Here is a 19,369-nt window from a genome sequence, read left to right as displayed (position 1 = left end):
TCTGAGTGCAGTATTAATGTGACTAAAGCTTGGGTAACAGGGGAAAAGTTAATTTAATAACTTGGTAGTGGTAAAGAACGTTTTCTCAAACTAAGTTGTTTTCTGAATTTCTTCAAGGGGAAAAACAATGTCTGAAAACATTTCAGCAGCGAGCATAAATTAGAGAGAAAAGTAGTCATTTATATATTAACTGAGTAGTGCCATGAGGTCAGAGCCTTTGGGTTACCCTTTACCCCTTGATTTCTCCCCTGTACAAATGTCCCTGAGTCTGACCATTTCCCTCCCCTGTCCTGTCCCCTATTCTAAGACACTGTCATCTCTGGATTCTGGGTCATCTCCCAGTTGGGAGTCCTGGTTGAACTTCTATCCCACTAGAGTTTATTCTCCAAAAAGCATCTGGCTTTTAGAATGTATGTCAGACCATATCATTCTCTTGTTCTCAAGCCTCCCTTGGCTTATATAACACTTAAAGTAAAACTCAAAGTCTTTAATTCCTATAGCCTCCAAGACCCTTGGGATCTGGTCCCTGGACACATTTCCAACCTCATTTCTTGTCACTCCCTTCCAACATTTCAGCCACACTAGCCTCCATAGTGTTCTTTGAGCATATCAAGTGTTAGCCTGTCAGGGGTGGTCTTTGGTAACCAAAAATATGCCCTCTCTTACTCTCCCCTCCACCGCCTTCCAATGTCCCTGCCTACAGACACTCCACCAGCTATTACCTTACCCTGACTCATAGCTCACAATCTAGATTATGGTTTTTACTCATCTGGTTACTTGCTATTGTTCACCTCTGCCATTAAAATGCAAGATGTATGAAGGTATATCATGATTCCTGTGTTGTTTGTTGCTTTAACCCCAGCACCTAGAACAGTATTGGTGAATAGCATGCCCTCAATAAATAATCACTGGATAAATTCATGAATAAAATAATTTTAAACATGAAAATATTTATTGCTACATTAATAAGACAATCTTTTAATACTTAAAATATTCAAAATTTCCATAAAGAATGAACATTCTTTCCACTTCTTAACACTGTACATGAGAAAATCTATATTCATAACTAAGAAAATATTGCCATATAAAAGGCCTGCTTCTTGTAGCAATCAAGAAATTTGGTTCAACCTCCTACACTGTTGGTGGGAATGTAAATTGCTGCAGCCACTATGGAAAACAGTATGGAGGTTCCTTAAAAAACTAAAAATAGAGTTGCCATATGATCCACTCCTGGGCATATATCTGGAGAAAACTGTAATTTGAAAAGGTACATGCACCCCAATGTCATAGAAGTACTATTTACAATAGCCAAGACATGGAAGGAATCTAAATGTTTATGAATGGATAAAGAAGATGTGGTATATATATATATATATACAATGAAATATTACTCAGTCATATAAAACAATGAAATAATGTCATTTGGAACAACATGGATGGACCTAGAGATTATCATACTAAGTGAAGTATCTCAGACAGAGAAAGGCAAATGCTATATATCACTTATATGTGGAATCTAAAATATGACACTAATGAACTTATTTACAAAATGCAAACAGACTCACACACATAGAAAACAGTCTACAGTTACCAAAGGGGAAAGGGGGTGAAGGAGGAATAAATTAGGAGTTAGGGATTAACATATACACACTACTGTATGTAAAATAGATAAACAACAAAGGCCTACTGTATAGCACAAGGAAAGATATTCAGTATCTTGTAATAAACCATGATGGAAAAGGATATGAAAAAGACTATATATATATATATATATATATATGTATATATATGTATATATATATAACTGGATCACTTTGCTGTACATCAGAAACTAATGCAAAATTGTAAGTCAACTATACTCCAATTAAAAATAAAGAAGAAAGTTGGTTCAATTATAATGTGCCCAATTTGTGATGAAAATTTTGAAAATAAAGCATACACGCTACTTTAACATACTTAACATTGTGATGGTTTTAAAATATGTCTACAAATTTTTAAATTACTCAACTGCCTCCCATCCCCAAAGTGTGGCCCATCCCCACTGCCCCTAATGGACTGTGTGTGACTTGTGAGACTAGGTCCTTGAAGACATTGCAGCTTCCTCCTGCTCTATCACCAATTACCATGTGGTGAGAACATACAAGCAGCCCTTCGGGGACGTCCGTGCAGCAAGTAACTGAAGCCTCCAACCAACAGCCGAAGTGGATCTTCCAGCCCTGGTCAAGGCTTTCAGTGACTGTAGCCCCATTGCTTATCACTCCCTTCCAACATTTTAACCATCCTAGCCTCCATATTGTTCCTTGGACATCTCAGCAACCAACCGAATGAGGAACCCTGAGCCAGAATCACCCAACTAAGCCACTTCCACGATCCACAGAAATTACATGAGATGATAACAGTTTACTATTTATCCATTAATTTGGGGGTGACTTGTTATACAACAATGTATAACTAATACAGACATATACCTTTTTCACTAAAACAGGGAATTCCTGAAGCAGCCAGTGATATGAAATTTTGCCTAATTTCTTTAACTTTTCTGAACCTCAGTTTCTTCCTCTGAATAATGGAAACGATGTTATCCCTCACATCGATTTACTGTGAAGATTAAACAATTTATCATATGTACACAATGACTAGAACACTGCCTAATTAATTTTGATTTACTTACTTTTTCCTCAATAAGGAGCCTGCAAACATACTATGTCATTTTGTTTACACTTGTCTCAAAAGATTGGTAAAAATGTAGCGAGGCCTCACAGTTAGAGAGAGCTTGATTCTTAAATGCATCATGATACAAAACATAGTGCATAAACTGTATTTGAAATAGATTTTCTCATAAAAATTTCTAGGAAAAAAGAGCATAATACTTGGAAATCCCACTGAAGCCTATGACAACTCATAAAAAAGTCCCTCAAAGTAGTTAAATTGAAAATAACAATAGAATGAACGCATATTTGTAGAGGATTCTGTCCTCAGATGCCCCTCCGAGGCTGAAGGAATTGTGTCTGTCTGCTGGGCATGCACCTGCTGACAGCCCTGATCTCAGCCTTCTCCAGGAATTATGCTCAGTTGAAGACAGCTGCCCTCTCCGACATCACAGCCCCTTTCTTGTGGCAGCCAGCATCCAATGACGGGTTCACATGGGACTTAAATGTCCAGCTCCCTGCCCCCAGCTGTGCAATTATGAACAGGTCTCCCAGCTCCAATTCTCCCTTGGGGTGGTTGAGGCCTTTGCTGTGACTGCAGCACAGCCCAATTTTTCCCTCTAACAGTTATTACTCCTGCGAGCATGCCCCAAGAAACTTTCTGTAAGCAAATCTCCATCCCAGAATTTGCTTCCTGGAGAACCCAAGTTGCACCTCCTCATGGGTCTCACTTTGCACTTCACCTTCAGGGGTCTGCTGGCGTTAGACTCTAGTTGTGGGTCTAGAGGAACAGAGGGAGGTGGTCAGGACACCCAGCACTGAATCTTAAGGGAGGTCATTTCAGGTTCCTCAGGCAATGCAGGCTAGTCCCCCCAGAGGGGAGTGGAAAGAGATTGTTCTCTAACCTAAGTGCTGTTGTTTTAGGAATAGGAAATGGAATTAGACGAGCACAGAGGGGCAGAGATTTTGTGATAATCTGCATGGTAACTCAGGACAATTTCAAGAGCTATTAAAAAGTACAGAATTTGTTGATTATTATATGAATTTCTTTAATAGTGTTATGTATCCTTAATGCTAGTGTATCAATAGGGTAATTCACCTAGACAAGCACCCATCATGTTTTGACAGTATAATGTGGGAATTAAGATCATGGCCTCTAGAATCTTAGAAATGTGAGTTCAAATCCAAGTTAAGCTTCTCACTGTCTGTAAATTCTTAAATAAATTAGTTAACCTTTCCCAGCTTTGATTTTCATATCCATATAACAGGGAATATAAGACCGACCTCTCAAAATGATTGTGATCACAATGAGATAATACCTGTAAACCATTTAGCTGTTTGCTCCATGTCTTAAAACCTCAATACGTGATGATTGTTTCTGTTTTTGTTATAAACACAGAAAGCAAAGGTACTAAAAGAGACTTTCCTGATGTTTGCAACGGGTCATCTTAAAAGACAGGGCACCGCCAGCGTCTGGGGCGGGAGGACAGAGGAGCCCATCCCGTTGCCGGTACCGGCCTTGTGTCTTGGAATTACTTCGCTCGAGAACGAGTAGGCAAGCAGCGCCATGAGCAACCCTACCATCGTCCCCAGCACTGGGGGCCCGGGCCCCAGCGGCAGGCCGGGGTGCGGGGGAGGCAGCAGCACCGAGGTAATCCAGGTGACTAATGTCTCCCCGAGCGCTAGCTCTGAGCAGATGCGGACCCTCTTCGGTTCCCTAGGGAAGATCGACGAACTGAGCCTCTTCCCGCCTGATGATTCGCCTTTGCCAGTCTCATCCCGAGCCTGCTTTGTTAAGTTCCATGATCCGGACTCAGCAGTTGTGGCACAGTATCTGACAAACACTGTATTCGTTGACAGAGCTTTGATAGTCGTACCATATGCAGAAGGAGTTATTCCTAATGAGACTAAGGCTTTGTCTCTGTTGGCACCAGCTAATGCAGTGGCAGGTCTTCTGCCTGGTGGTGGACTCCTGCCTACTCCTAACCCACTTACCCAGATTGGCCCTGTTCCATTGGTTGCTTTGGGAGCTCCTCTCTTGGTCCTGCCTTTGCTGCGCTTGGGCTTCCTGGAGCAAACTTGGACTCTCAGTCTCTTGCTGCAGATCAGTTGCTGAAACTTATGAGTACTGTTGATCCCAAGTTGAATCATGTAGCTGCTGGTCTTGTTTCACCAAGTCTGAAATCAGATACCTCTAGTAAAGAAATAGAGGAAGCCATGACGAGAGTACTAGAGTCACACTTCCTAACTTCTGCTGCTATATAACCAGGTAAGAAGGAAGAAAAACGAAGGCACTCGAGGTCAAGATCATGTTCTAGGAGGAGGAGGAGTCCCTCATCTTCTAGGCACAGTGGTCAAGAAGCAGATCAAGAAGGCGATCACATTCTAAGTCAAGGAGTAGACGACAATCCAAAAGTCCAAGACAGAGAAGATCTCATTCCAGAGAGAGGGGTAGAAGGTCAAGGAGCACATCAAAAAACAGAGACAAAAAGAAAGAAGACCAAGAAAAGAAATGTTCTAAAACACCACCAAAAAGTTATAGCACAGCCAGACGTTCCAGAAGTGCAAGCAGAGAGAGATGACGACGAAGAAGCAGAAGTGGCACAAGATCTCCTAAAAAGCCTAGGTCTCCCAAAAGAAAATTGTCTCACTCACCATCCCCTAGGAGACATAAAAAGGAGAAGAAAGATAAAGACAAAGAAAGAAGCAGAGATGAAAGAGAACGATCCACAAGCAAGAAGAAGAAAAGGAAAGATAAGGGAAGGGAACGGGAAAGAAAATCAGAGAGTGATACAGATGTGAAACAGGTTACACGGGATTACGATGAAGAGGAACAAGGGTATGACAGCGAGAAAGAGAAAAAAGAGGAGAAGAAACCAAAAGAACCAGGTTCTCCAAAGACAAAAGAATGTTCTGTGGAAAAGGGAACTGGTGATTCACTAAGAGAATCCAAAGTGAATGGCGATGATCATCATGAAGAAGACATGATATGAGCGACTGAATATTGCCTCTGTGGGAATCCAACTGTATACATGCATCAGTGTCATTCCTCTGGGTGATTTCTTAATGCTGTATTTGTTCATCTCAAATCTAGATGTATACAGCTCTGAGTCATAAATGGTTATAAAGCTCTTGATGTTGATATTAGTTATTTACATCCAAAAGCTTTTAGAAAAATGATACATGGGTAACCAGTTCTTGACAGGTAGAAATCTGATTGAGTAAACAAGCAGTTTTACTATTCTGAGTCAGCTTCATAACAAAAATGAAAAGCTGCACGCATCTACAGTAGGCATGGATTGTTTATGTCGTATGATCTCCTTTATTAAGTTTACTTACAGTATTTCTAGAATTTGATTCATTGCCGTAATAGAGCCACGTAGGGAATGCACTGACTGCATGTTAATTGTGGCCGGAATATCCTAAATGTCATTCAAATCTTCCAACATGATGGATCTACTTATGGTCTTGTTTGTTGACATGACAAATTAACATTCTTATAGTTACAACTGGAAATGAGCATTGGAAACAGATAATCCTTTAAGCCTTGAGGCTAAAATTTTGTGGCTTTTTTTTAACTTTGAAAGGTTATATATGCACTAACCTTTTTTGATGGCTATAATTAGACTTTAATTACAGAAACAAGATTTCAAATGAAACTGTCTTTAGCAGTAAGTAAATAGCATATTTTGCAGTAGAGCTGTATACTTTTTCATATGATGTCTGGGAATTTTTTTCCCTAAAATAATTTATTGAACATCTACATCAGTGAAAGTTATCTGCCTATCCTGAAGTCCATCTGTAAAAGAAAGTTATCTCTTGCCCTGATTTTCAATTTTCCACTCTTTTATTAATTTGTTTTAATCTCGTTGGAAAAGGGGGATAGTGCATTTTAAATTGACCTTCATATGCTTTTAAAAATAAGACAAACCTACTTGATAATGTACTTTTTATTTGATCTCAAGTTGTATAAAACCAATACATTTTGTGTTACTGTTACTGCAGTAGTAATCTGAGGCACACAGTGATTCCATGTTAAATGCAAAGTAGTTAGGCAACTGTTTTCTTACAGGAGTTTCCAAGCTTCACTTTTGTGCAGTAAAAACAAAAGTACTGTAGTCTGTGCCATGTTGATGTACAGTTTCTGAAATTGTTTTACAAGACTTTGATAATAAAACCCTTAAACTTAAAAAAAGAAAAAAAAAGAAAAGAAAAAAGAAAGACAGGGCAAAGAAGAAATGTAATGTAATGCTGAATGGCCTTGCCCCTTATCTCAGAAATTTGGTTGAAGCCCGCAAACGTGAGAACAATAGCTAGAAACACCCTCCCTACACCTCCACTTCCCTTTTGGGGAAACCCAACAAGTTTCCCCAAAAGGTGACCAAACTGGCCTTTCTGCCCTTATCCTAACTGTATTCAATAAGTACAAATATAATACAAACATAAATAATATAAATATAAAGTAAGAGTAGATGTAAATAGAAATATAAATGTTAACTTAAATATATACAGAAGAGGAGTTCAGTGCTCTGGAATTAATAAGTAAGGAAATTACCTGGCTTTTCTCTTGCCCTCCTCATAAGACTTTGAGAGATCTGCCAAGAAAAGCACTAACAGAGAAGGAGGACCTCTAAGAGGGTGAAATAAATACCCCATACCCCAGCTAGATAGATGCCTGCAAAGCTGCAGAAACTGTCAAACCGACACCCAACTCAGATGTCTACAGAGTGCTTGGGAGAGCTTGTCTCTGCTTGATTGTAAAGACTGGTGCCTGCTTCTCCAGAAAGTTCTGAAGGTGGGAAGCCTCTGGAACATTCCCCAATGGCAGAGTCAAGAGTAGGGCAACAGGAGTTTATGGTCTGCACTCCCACGTTGGTGTGGCAGGGATACCTGAGTTGGCCCTGCCAGGTGGGTGTAGGACAACATCCAGGTGTGAGCCAACTTGATGGGACCTTAACCCAGGAGGGCCTTGCTTGCTTGGGCAAAGCAAACAGATCAATTTGTTGAGGAAAGGAGTGGGTGTGAGCTTAAGCAAGTGGTATGTTGGAGCATGTATTGCTCCAATTAGGCAAATACACAAGACCAGAAATCTGGCAAAGGGGGTTGTTCTCAAAGAACATAAAATACACTGCAGTAGCAAACCAGCACAAAATACCTATCATGACCAGTAGCCACAAACTGTACCAGGTATAAAAGACATTTTGTCCTTTTTCTTCTAATCTCTACACTCGCTATGTTGAGTCTGGAAAAGTCAGACGGGAGAGAGAGAAAAAATAAAACACAGATCACAGCCTTGTCTAAGTGGACTTGGGGAATCTGAATAACATTTGAGGCTCAATTTTGAAATCGGATCACCTAAGGATTGTTTAACCCTGAAAGTGAGGATTATCAAAAAATAAGATTGTTCTTATAATTGAAAATGACAAGAGAGCTCCTGTATCTTGCTCAGATGCCTTCAGTGCCAGGGAAAGGAGAGCCAACAGAGAAAGGTTGAAAGGAATGATGGGAGAAGAAAAATGCAGTCTGTTTCTGTGGTGTATTATGTTCAGCCCATTTAGTAAGTTGGGATAGAGTTAAAAGATATTTCCAGATAGGAGAAAAAAATAGACCGTTTATGAGACAATTGTAGTTTTGAAAAATCAAATATGAAAGAAAGGACAAAAATGATATAGGCTTCTGTGTTCCTAAGGCGGAAAAAAAAGGTGAAAAGATGCTGGGTGAGATGAAGGTGAAAAGATGCTGGGTGAGATGATTCCCCACCTGTGCACCAGGGGGCACTGTAAAAGCAGGGCAGCTTTGTTGTTAGCAGTAACTAGACCAGAAGAAGAAATGCAGTTCGGGAGGAACACCTATGAAGGTAAGTGGTGCGCGCTTAGCTCTTTACGTTTAGCTCACGTTTCCTAGTTGGTGGCTCAGGACCTGAGATTGAGCATAATTGTCACATGAACAAGAAACTGAAAATACATCTCTTTGGAAACATAATCCAGGTTGCTAAATAAATTTCACCTCTACTGGTTGCTTCACACTATCAATGAAGTCTAAAATCAGACGTGCCCCATTCCTGTTTAGTTTCCCTACTTTCTAACATCCATAAATTCAGCAGTGGATGATGAAAGTCTAGATCACACTCAGGCATCTAATGCGACTGTAAAGAAGCATTCTTTCCCTCTGTGGAATTACTCTTTTAAATGTTCCTGCTTTCCAATTTACATCATCTAGAAGCTGTTAAAGTAATGGCATAGGCATTAGAAAAATGAAAGGGAATATGGAAAAGAAGATTACTTGTGTCTGTGTTCTATTCATCACATTGCCTGTTGAGTTTATATCACTGGCTTCAGATTTATCCCGTTTCTTGTCTTTTATGACTGGAGACATTAAGGGCAACCTGTCAGCTCTGTAAAATAACATTTGTAATCCTTTAAATCTTCTCCATGTAATCTTTAATAACTGTCTTACGTTCAAGTTGACAGCAAAGCAAGTAATAAAATGCTTAATATCATTTTATAGGTCACATAACACAACAGTTTACTTTAGTTCAACAGGGCGATAACAGGTAACAGATAATGAAGTCACTACAGATTTGTACAACATAGTTTGTGAGTCGGCAACAGCTTCGGAAAAGCCTTAGAAAATCTTCTTTTGAGCTATAACAAAACAGAAGTGCATTTCCCATTTTTCTCTCTTTCTAATGACTCATGAGAGTCAATCTCAGAGTTGCTGCACTCCAATTTTCAAAACTTGATGTCTCTTATTACGTAAACAAATCAACTTTTTAATGGGAAAGGATGTCTTTCTCCCAGAACTTCAAATGACAAAAGTGAAAGAAGCAAAGAAGTGATTATTCTACAACCATTTAGGAATACAAAATTATCTTAAGATCTCTCTAATACTGTAACAACCACTGGCTGCCTGTGACTATTGAAATAAAAATAGAAATTAATTGAAATGCCATAAAATGTAAAATCCATTAACTTTAACAAGATTGTATTCTTTCATTATGGCTTATCTCCCTTTTATCTATTTTAATAGTTTAAACATAGTTATTTTAGAGGCTCTTTCAGATCGTTGTATAATTTCTAGATATCTTGGTGCCAACTCCACTCATTTTTTGCACCTAGTGACACTGCGTTTTCACAGAAACCAGACTACTCTTTGGCTGTTTAGTTCCAGCTCTATGCTTTTAGCAATACTACAAATCCTGTCCCCTCTTTGGCATCTGACCGTCCAGTGGTTAGGACTCTGCACTTTCACTGCCAAGGGCGTGGGTTCGATCCCTGGTCAGGGAACTAAAATCCCGCAAGCCACACAGCATGGCCAAAAAAAAAAAAAAAAAAAACCTCAAAATGCCATCCTTGGCATATCTGTGTGTAGTGATCTGAGAGCTAACTATTTCTCTATTTCCTCCCTCCCTCCCCGTCCATTACTCACTCTTGAACTTTAACTTTCATTATATTCTTTGGAAGATCTACTCCAGCAGTTGGATGTGCCTGGTTTCCTACCAGTTCAACACCATTCACTAACACCCTCTCTGGTTGGTGATTTTTCTTTGATCCTTTTTGCATCTTCTTTTCCTCATTCCCTCCCATATATTTTTCAGGTCTAATTCCTATAATAAAATTTTCATTCTACATACTCCTAGTTGAACCCTAATTGAACTCTTATACTAACGACAATTGAATTTCTACAGCTGGTATGTGAGGAAGGACGCTACAGAAGTGTTGGCAAATGCACAACTGTGAAGAAATGCTTCCAGCTACAAGTAACAGAGAGTCTATTAATAGTATCTTAGATCAAAATGTCATGTAAAGCTAACTTAACAATAAATATAAAAGAAGGTATCTCAGAATTGGTACAGACACTTCAAGATATCATTACATACCAAGGCTCTAATTTACTCTCCATCACCCTCAGCTTTAATCTTTTGTTTTTATGTTTGGTGTTTCATTGTCACAAGAGGGCTGCCATGTCTCCAGAAATCACATCTGTGTTCAATTAATAAGAAGGTATAAAGTGCAAGATTAGCGGCAAGTGTCCCTTGTGTTAGAAAATCCAATGTTTTAACAAATTCCCCCCCAGCTGACCTCTCCTTATATCTCATTGGCAGTATTGAGTCAAAGGAAAAATGAGATCATGGTGACTCAGGCTAATATGGATAATTTCTTGAATATGGCTGAAGGGTCTACATACCCTCACAACATAGGATCTCTAGCCACTGGCTAACAAATCAAGGTTCTTGTAGCAGGAAAGGAATATTTGAGGGGAAAGCAGGATGTTTATTGGGTAGGCAAGAGCCAGTGTCAGCCCTGGGATGGGGGGAGGAGGAACAGAATATATTCAAGATATGGCAAGACCCCAAAGGGGCTGGATTATATAGTAAATAGGTGATACAAAGGTAAGAGAAGCAACAAAAATGGCGTGCAAAACATGATGGACTTAACTCTAGAAAATTGAAGTTCATAGAAGAGTTTGAAACAAAAGAATGACACAAACATATCAGTGTTTTAGAATGGTATCTACTAGAATTTTTTGGTCTCTAAGGGGAAATAAAATGTCTCCACAAAGACTCCCTCTTCCCATAATCTTCCCTTAAGGAGGCATGAAGATGAAACCCCAGGATTCCAGACCACTTTTCTAGGTGTAAAGGTAGTAGATACGCCACAGCATTGGTAAACGGGGACTCCTCTACATGGTCCTCTTTCCCTTCTGTGTCCCCTGAAACAGCCCAGACCAAACCAGCAGCCTAGGGAACCTCAACTAAAGGCAGGCATCTTCCTTTGCTCCCCGTGTCCCCTGTTGCTTTTGTGCTGCTGTCTGGTACAGGATGGATTTCAGAGTGCTAAGCTCTTGGCTACACTTAGAGAAAAGAACAACCTAGGGCAAATGAGACTTTGCTGCTCTGCTACTCTTATTGCTTTATTTGCTTTATTTTTTGTGTCACAAATTGGCTGAGTTCTGTATTGTGCCCTCACATTGATAACCGTGCTTTCCTAAATGCACTAAGTGACACATTCCACAAATGTGTCACTTAGAACTTTAAAGATAAGCAAACTTATATTTTATGAACATTATCTATTCACATTTTTTTAAAAAACTGGTGATTTTATCTATTTAAAGCACTATCTATGCTCTGGATAAAGAAAGGGGGTCACTTATTTTTAAATAGTACCGCCTAAAATTATTTTTCTAAAAAGACAAGACAATCAATACATCCTACAGAGAAGTTGATGTCTGTGAAGTAACTGCTTTCTAGATACATTGTTCCTAAATTTTAAAACTTTATATTTAGCATGTCATTGGATGGCACACACATTGTTAATTTTTTCCCGTTATAACTTGTAAGAGGGTGTTAGTTGGGTACTTTGTTCAATATTTTATATTTGCACTTAGAAAATTGAAACAAATTTCTATGCGGGTTCCTCCCGGCCTTGGACACATTATGATGAGGGGACATAGAAAGGTGAGGCTATTTTCAAAGGACCAAACAGCTGTTTTAGTCACAGAAAGTCCTACAGTCACTCAAGGATAAAGGGCATGAGAAAACACTAATTAAAGATGATAAAAAAAACCACAAAATTTTCAAATGAAAAATCAGAATATTTATAATGTTAAACTTTGTTAAGGGTCCAAGAAATCTAGATAAATGATGTCACCAAAGCAAACCATTGCAGCATCCCTAGGTTTATAGGTAAACCAAGCAATTACAGAAGCATAAACATTAACAAACGAGGTCACTTCCAATTATTTTATTTGTCAACATTTGACAAAATTCAACATCCATTCATGATAAAAATTCTCATCGAAGTTGGTATAGAGGGAACATATCTCAACAAAATAAAGATCATTTGTGACAAACCCACAGCTAACAACATACTCAGTGGTGAAATGCTGAAAGCCTTTCCACTAAAGTTGGGAACAAGACAAGGATGCCCACTCTTGATACTTCTATTTAACATAGTATTGGATGTCCTAGCAACAGCAATCAGACAAGAAAAAGAGATAAAAGGCATCCAAATTGGAAGGGAAGAAGTAAAACTGTCACTATTTGCAGATGACATGACACTATGTATAGAAAACCCTAAAGACTCCACCAAAAAACTATTAGAACTAATAAATGAATTAAGCAAAATTGCACAATACAAGATTAATATACAGAAATGTATTGCTTTTCTATACACTAATAATGAACTATCAGAAAGAGAGCAAAAAAGAAAAAATCCGATTAAAATTGCATTAAAGAAAATAAATACCTAGGAATAAACTTAACCAAGGAGGTGAATGACCTATACTTTGAAAACTACAAAACACTGATGAAGGAAATTGAAGATGATAACAAGAATGGAAATATATCCTGGGTTGACAGATTGGAAGAATTAATATTGCTAAGATGGCTATACCACCCTAAGCAATCCATATATTTAATGCAAACCCTATCAAAATACCCATGATACTTTTCACAGAACTAGAACAAATAATTCTAAGATTTATGTGGACCCACAAAAGACCATCATTTGCCAAAGCAAACTTGAGAAAAAAGAACAAAGCCAGAGGAACCATGCTTCCTGACCTCAAACTATACTACAATGCTATAGTAATCAAAATAGCATGGTACTGGCACAAAAACAGACACATAGATCAATGCAAGAGAACAGAGAGCCCAGAAATAAACCCACGAACCTATGTTCAATTAATCTACAACAACAAAAAAGGATGCAAAAAAAAAAGGAGGCAAGAATATACAATGGAGAAAAAACAGTCTCTTCAATAATTGGTGCTGGGAAAACTGAGAAGCTACATAAAAAAGAATGAGATTAGAACATTTCCTCACACCTTATACAAAAATAAAGTCAAAATGGATTAAAGACATAAATGTAAGACCAGAAAACATAAAAGTTCTACATGAAAACATATAACACTCTTTGACATAAATCACAGCAATATTTTTTTGATCTGACTCCACGGCAAAGGAAGCAAAAGTAAAAATAAACAAACAGGAACTAATTTAACTTAAAGGCTTTTGCACAGCAAAGGAAACCATTGACAATGAAAAGACAACCTACTGAATGGTCAAAAATATTTGCAAATGATGTGACCGACAAGGGGTTAATACGGAAAATATACAAGCAGCTCATACAATTCAATATAAAAAAATTAAAACTGGGCAAAAAACCTGAATGACATTTTTCCAAAGAAGACATACAGATGGCCAACAGACATGAAAAGATGCTCAACATTACAAATCATCAGAGAAGTGCAAATCAAACCCAGAATGAGTTATAACCTCACAACTGTGAGAATGGCTACCATCAAAAGTCTACAAATAACAAATGTTGGCAAGGATGTGAAGAAAAGGGAGCTCTTGTGCCTTGTTGGTGGGAATGTAAATTCATATAGTCACTGTGGAAAACCATACAGAGGTTCCTCAAAAAACTAAAAAAAAACTACCATATGATCCAGCAATTCCACTCCTGGGTATATATGCAGAAAAAGAGAAAACATTAATTTGAAAAGATACATGCACCCAATGTTCACAGCAGCATTATTTACAATAGCCAAGATATGGAAGCAACCAAGTGTCCATCAGCGGATTAATGGATAAAGAAGATATGATATATATTCCACACACACACACACACACACACACACACACACACACACACACAATGGACTATTACTCAGCCATAAAAAAGAATGAACTTCTTTGATTTGAATCAATGTGGATGAACCTAGAGATTATTATGCTAATGAAATAAGGCAGACAGAGAAAGACAAATACTCTATACATTTACATGTGGAATATAAAAAATAAAAGAAATGTATATAAGAAAACAGAAACAGGCTCACAGATACAGAAAACAAACTGGTGGATACCAGTGGGGGAAGGAAAAATGAGGGGCACATTAGGGGTGGGAATTAAGAGATACAACTACTATGTATAAAAAAAATAAGCTACAAGGATATATTGTACAGTGCAGGGAAATATAGTCATGACTTTGTAATAACTTTAAATGGAGTATAATCTATAAAAGTATTGAATCACTATGCTGTACACATGAAACTAATATAATATTGCAGATCAACTCTACTTCAACAATATATCTAAAGTGAAAAATAAGTAAAAAACAATTATGTTGTTTGTAACAACTTACAATTTCAAATAGATTCAATTCAATCACTTTCTTTAAAGTTCTAGTGAGTTTAAGTTTGCATTATACATGATTAATATACAAAATCTATTGTATTTCTATACAATAACAGTAAACAATTAGAAAGTGAAATTTAAAAATTAGTACCATTTGAAATAATATTAAAATTTTGAAATACTGAGGGGTATAACAGACAATACATGTGCAAATGTTTATGCTGAAAACTACAAAGCACTGCTCAAAAATTGAAGATGATTTAAATAATTTTTTTAAAGTTTCTATAGCCACTTTTTTTTTCAGTTGTACATATACTCACTTTAATCACGTTTATTAATCTCTATTTTCATGTCTTCAGAAAGCATTTAGTACATTGAAACATTTAAGAAACATTTCTTTGAAAAGTATAGATGTTAACCTATATTGAGAAAACAAATTGAATCCAGCATTCCCCATAGTTGGCCAAAAGTTAAAACATTCTACCTATTCATTTACCAAATCTATGAATAGAATACAAAATGTCTGCAGACTGAACACTCCGAAAGAGAAAGGCAGTGTGATATTCATGAAGTAGCTCAATCCTGGATGCTGAATGTTGGCCTCACACAGGGTTAAACAATGCATGTTTCCGCACTGCAAATTACCCTCCTCTCTTACTATAAGAACTATAATATTTGACAGATAAATACTATTCCAGTTTCCATCCCATTCTTCATATCTCTAAATCATCTTAATCAAACTCCTACCCAACGTAGACTCTCAGGAATATTTGTGGCACATGGCAACCCATCTAAACAGTGGGCAGATGCATCCTTCTCTGAAAGTAAGAAGCAGTAGTTTAGATGCAAACCTGACAACGATTTCATCTGGCTTCATACTAGGGATCACTGAGTGACTGAAGGAAATCACTGGCATTTGCCTCCACATCATACCTTTAATTATTAAATCCCACTGCAAATCTGCCATCACTGACCTCTGGCCATTCTCAGGAGCCACGTTTGAAGTTAATTGTACCTATTCTTCTACATGTCTCTCATTTTTTTAACTTATTATTTTATATTGGAGTATAGTTGATTAACAATGTTGTGATAGTTTCAGGTGTACAGCAAACTGATTCAGTTATACATATACATGTATCTATTCTTTTTCAAATTCTTTTCCCATTTAGGTTGTTACATAATATTAAGCAGAGTTCCCTGTGTTATACAGTAGGTCCTCCGTGGTTATCAATTTTAAGTATAGGAGTGTGTACATGTCAATCCCAAACTCCCTAACTATCCCTTCCCCCCACCCTTCACCCCCGGTAGCCATAAGTTCGTTCTCTAAGTCCCTGAGTCTGTTTCTATTTTGTAAATAAGTTCATTTGTATCATTTCTTTTTAGATTCCACATATAAGCAATATCGTACAATATTTCTCTTTCTCTGTCTGACTTACTTCACTCACTATGACAATCTCTAGGTTCATCCATGTTGCTGCAAATGACATTATTTCATTCTCTTTAATGTCTGAGTAATATTCCATTGTATATATGTACCACATCTTCTTTATTCATACCTCTGTCGATGGATATTAGGTTGCTTCCATGTCTTGGCTATTGTAAACAGTGCTGCAATGAACACTGGGGTGCATGTATCCTTCTGGACCATGTTTTTCTCAGGATAAATGTCCAGGAGTGGGATTGTGGGATCATATGGCAGCTCTACTTTTAGTTTAAGGAACCTCCATACTGTTCTCCATAGGAGCTGTACCAATTTACATTCCCACCAACAGTGTAGGAGGGTTCCCTTCTCTCCACACCCTCTCCAGCATTTGTTGTTTGTAGATTTTTGATGATAACCATTTTGACTGGTGCGAAGTGATATTTCATTGTAGTTTTGATTTGCATTTCTCTGATAATTAGCAATGTTGAACATCTTTTCATGTGCTTCTTGGCCATCAGTTGTCTTCCTTGGAGAACTGTCTATTTAGGTCTTCTGCCCATTTTTTCACTGGGTTGTTTGTTTTGATGATATTAAGCCATGTGAGCTGTTGTAAATTTTGGAGACTAACCCCTTGTTGTTCATATCATTTGCAAATATTTTCTCCCATTCCGTGGGTTGTCTTTTCATTTCATTTATGGTTTCCTTTGCTGTGCAAATGCTTTTGAGTTTAATTAGTTCCCAATTGTTTATTTTTGTTTTCATTTCCATTGGTCTGGTAGGTGGATCAAAAAAGATCTTTCTGTGATTTATGTCAGAGAGTGTTCTCCCTATGTTCTCCTCTAAGTTTTATAATGTCTCACATCACATTTAGGTCTTTAAACCATTTTGAGTTTATTTTTGTGTGTGGTGTTAAAGAATGTTCTAATTTCATTTTTTCACAAGTAGCTGTGCAGTTTTCCCAGCATCATTTATTGAAGAGACTGTCTTTCCTCCATTGTATAATCTTGCCTCCTTTGTCAAAAATTGACCATAGGTGAGTGGGTTAATTCTGGGCTTTCTATCCTGTTCCATTGACCTATAGTTCTATTTTTGTGCCAGTACCATATTGTTTTGATTACTGTAGCTTTGTAATATATTCTGAAGTCAGGGAGCTTGATTCCTCCAGCTCTGTTTTTCTTTCTCAAGACTGCTTTGGCTATTTGGGGTCTTTTGTGTCTACTTACAAATTTTAAGATTTTTTTGTTCTAGTTCTGTGAAAAATGTCATTGGTAATTTGATAGGGATTGCATTGAATCTGTAGATTGTCTTGGGTAGTACAGTCATTTTGAAAATATTGATTCTTCCAATCCAAGAACATGGTATATCTTTCCATCTGTTTGTCTTGTCTTTGATTTCTTTCATCAGTGTCTTACAGTTTCTGGAGTACAGGTCTTTTGTCTCCTTAGGTTGGTTTACTCCTAGGTATTTCATTCTTTTGATGCAATGGTAAATGGGATTGTTTCTTGAATTTCTCCTTCTGATCTTTTGTTGTTAGTGTACAGAAATGCAACAGACTTTTGTGTATTAATATTGTAACCTGAAACTTTACCGAATTCATTGATGAATAGTTTTCTGGTAGCATCTTTAGGATTTTCTATGTATAGTATCATGACATCTGCAAACAGTGACAGTTTAACTTTTTTTCCAATTTGGATTCCTTTTATTTCTTTTTCTTCTCTGATTGTGCTGAATTCTCTTAACTTTTGTGTGTCTGTAAAGTTTTTGATTTCTCCATCAAATCTGAATGAGAGCCTTGCTGGGTAGAGTATTCTTTGTTGTAGGTTCTTCCCTTTCATCACTTTAAATATATCATGCCACTCCCTTCTGGCCTGAAGAGTTTCTGCTGAGAAGTCAGCTGATAACCTTATGGGAGTTGCCTTATATGTTATTTGTTGTTTTTCCCTTGTTGGTTTTAATATTTTTTCTTTGTCTTTAAATTTTCACAATTTGATTACTATGTATCTTGGCATGTTTATCCTGTCCTTGGGTTTATCCTGCCTGGGACACTCTGTGCTTCCTGGACTTGGGTGACTGTTTCCTTTCCCACGTTAGGGAAATTTTCAAATATTATCTATTTGAATATTATCTATTATCTCTTCAAATATTTTCTCGGGTCCTTTCTCTATCTCTTCTCCTTCTGGGACCCCTATAATGTGAATGTTTGTGCATTTAATGTTGTCCCACATGTCTCTTAGACTGCCTTCATTTATTTTCATTCTTTTTTCTTTATTCTGTTCTGCAGCAGTGATTTCCACCATTCTGTCTTCCAGGTCATTTATCTGTTCTTCTGCCTCAGTTACTCTGCTATTGATTCCTTCTAGTGTATTTTTCATTTCAGTTATTGTATTGTTCATCTCTGTTTGTTTGTTCTTTAGTTCTTTTAGGTCTTTGTTAAACATTTCTTGCATCTTCTCGATCTTTGCCTCCATTCTTTTTCCAAGATCCTGGATCATCTTCACTATCATTATTCTGAATTCTTTTTCTGGAAGGTTGCCTATCTCTACTTCACTTGGTTTATTTTTTTGGGTTTTATCTTGTTCCTTCATCTGGGACATAATCCTCTGCCATTTCATTTCATCTAACTTTCTGTGATTGTGGTTTTCATTCTGCAGGCTGCTGGATTGTAGTTCTTGCTTCTGCTGTCTGCCCTCTGGTGGATAAGGCTATCTAAGAGGCCTGTGCAAGATTCCTGACGGGAGGGGCTGGTGGTGGGTAGGGTTAGGTCTTGTCTCTCTGGTGGGCAGGGCCATACTCAGTAAAACTTTAATCTGCTTGTCTTCTGCTGCTGGGTGGGCCTCTGTTCCCTCCCTGTTGATTGTTTGGCCTGAGGCGTCCCATCACTGGAGCCTACAGGCTAATGGTGGGGCTAAAGGTGGCCTGCGGGAGGGCTCATGCCAATGATTATTTCCCAGGACTGCTGCTGCCAGTGTCTTTGTCCCTGCCATGAGCCACAGCTGCCCCCCACCTCTGCAGGAGACCCTCCAACACCAGCAGGTAGGCTTCATTCAGTCTCCTATGGGGTCACTGCTCCTTTCCCCTGGGTTCTCGTGCGCACAAGACTTTGTGTGTGCCCTCCAAGAGTGGAGTTTCCGTTTCCCTCAGTCCTGTGGAAGTCCTGCC

At 38.0% G+C, this 19,369-nt stretch overlaps 1 protein-coding gene and 1 pseudogene across 1 annotated transcript; one reads left to right on the top strand and one right to left on the bottom strand.

Moving 5' to 3' along the window:
* The window catches only part of LOC309660304 (uncharacterized protein), an 897,320-nt gene that overhangs the window by 389,952 nt on the left and 487,999 nt on the right, over nt 1-19,369 (bottom strand).
* On the top strand, nt 4,201-5,656 carry LOC309660281 (serine/arginine-rich splicing factor 11 pseudogene; annotated as a pseudogene). Its single transcript has one exon. The product of its transcript is annotated as a serine/arginine-rich splicing factor 11 pseudogene (transcript).

The sequence above is a fragment of the Balaenoptera physalus genome (assembly GCF_965194825.1).
Source record: "Balaenoptera physalus genome assembly, chromosome: 4".
NCBI classification, from domain to species: Eukaryota; Metazoa; Chordata; class Mammalia; order Artiodactyla; family Balaenopteridae; genus Balaenoptera; species Balaenoptera physalus.
Note: the sequence above shows the minus strand (reverse complement) of the source record. Positions and strands in the feature narration are given on the sequence as shown.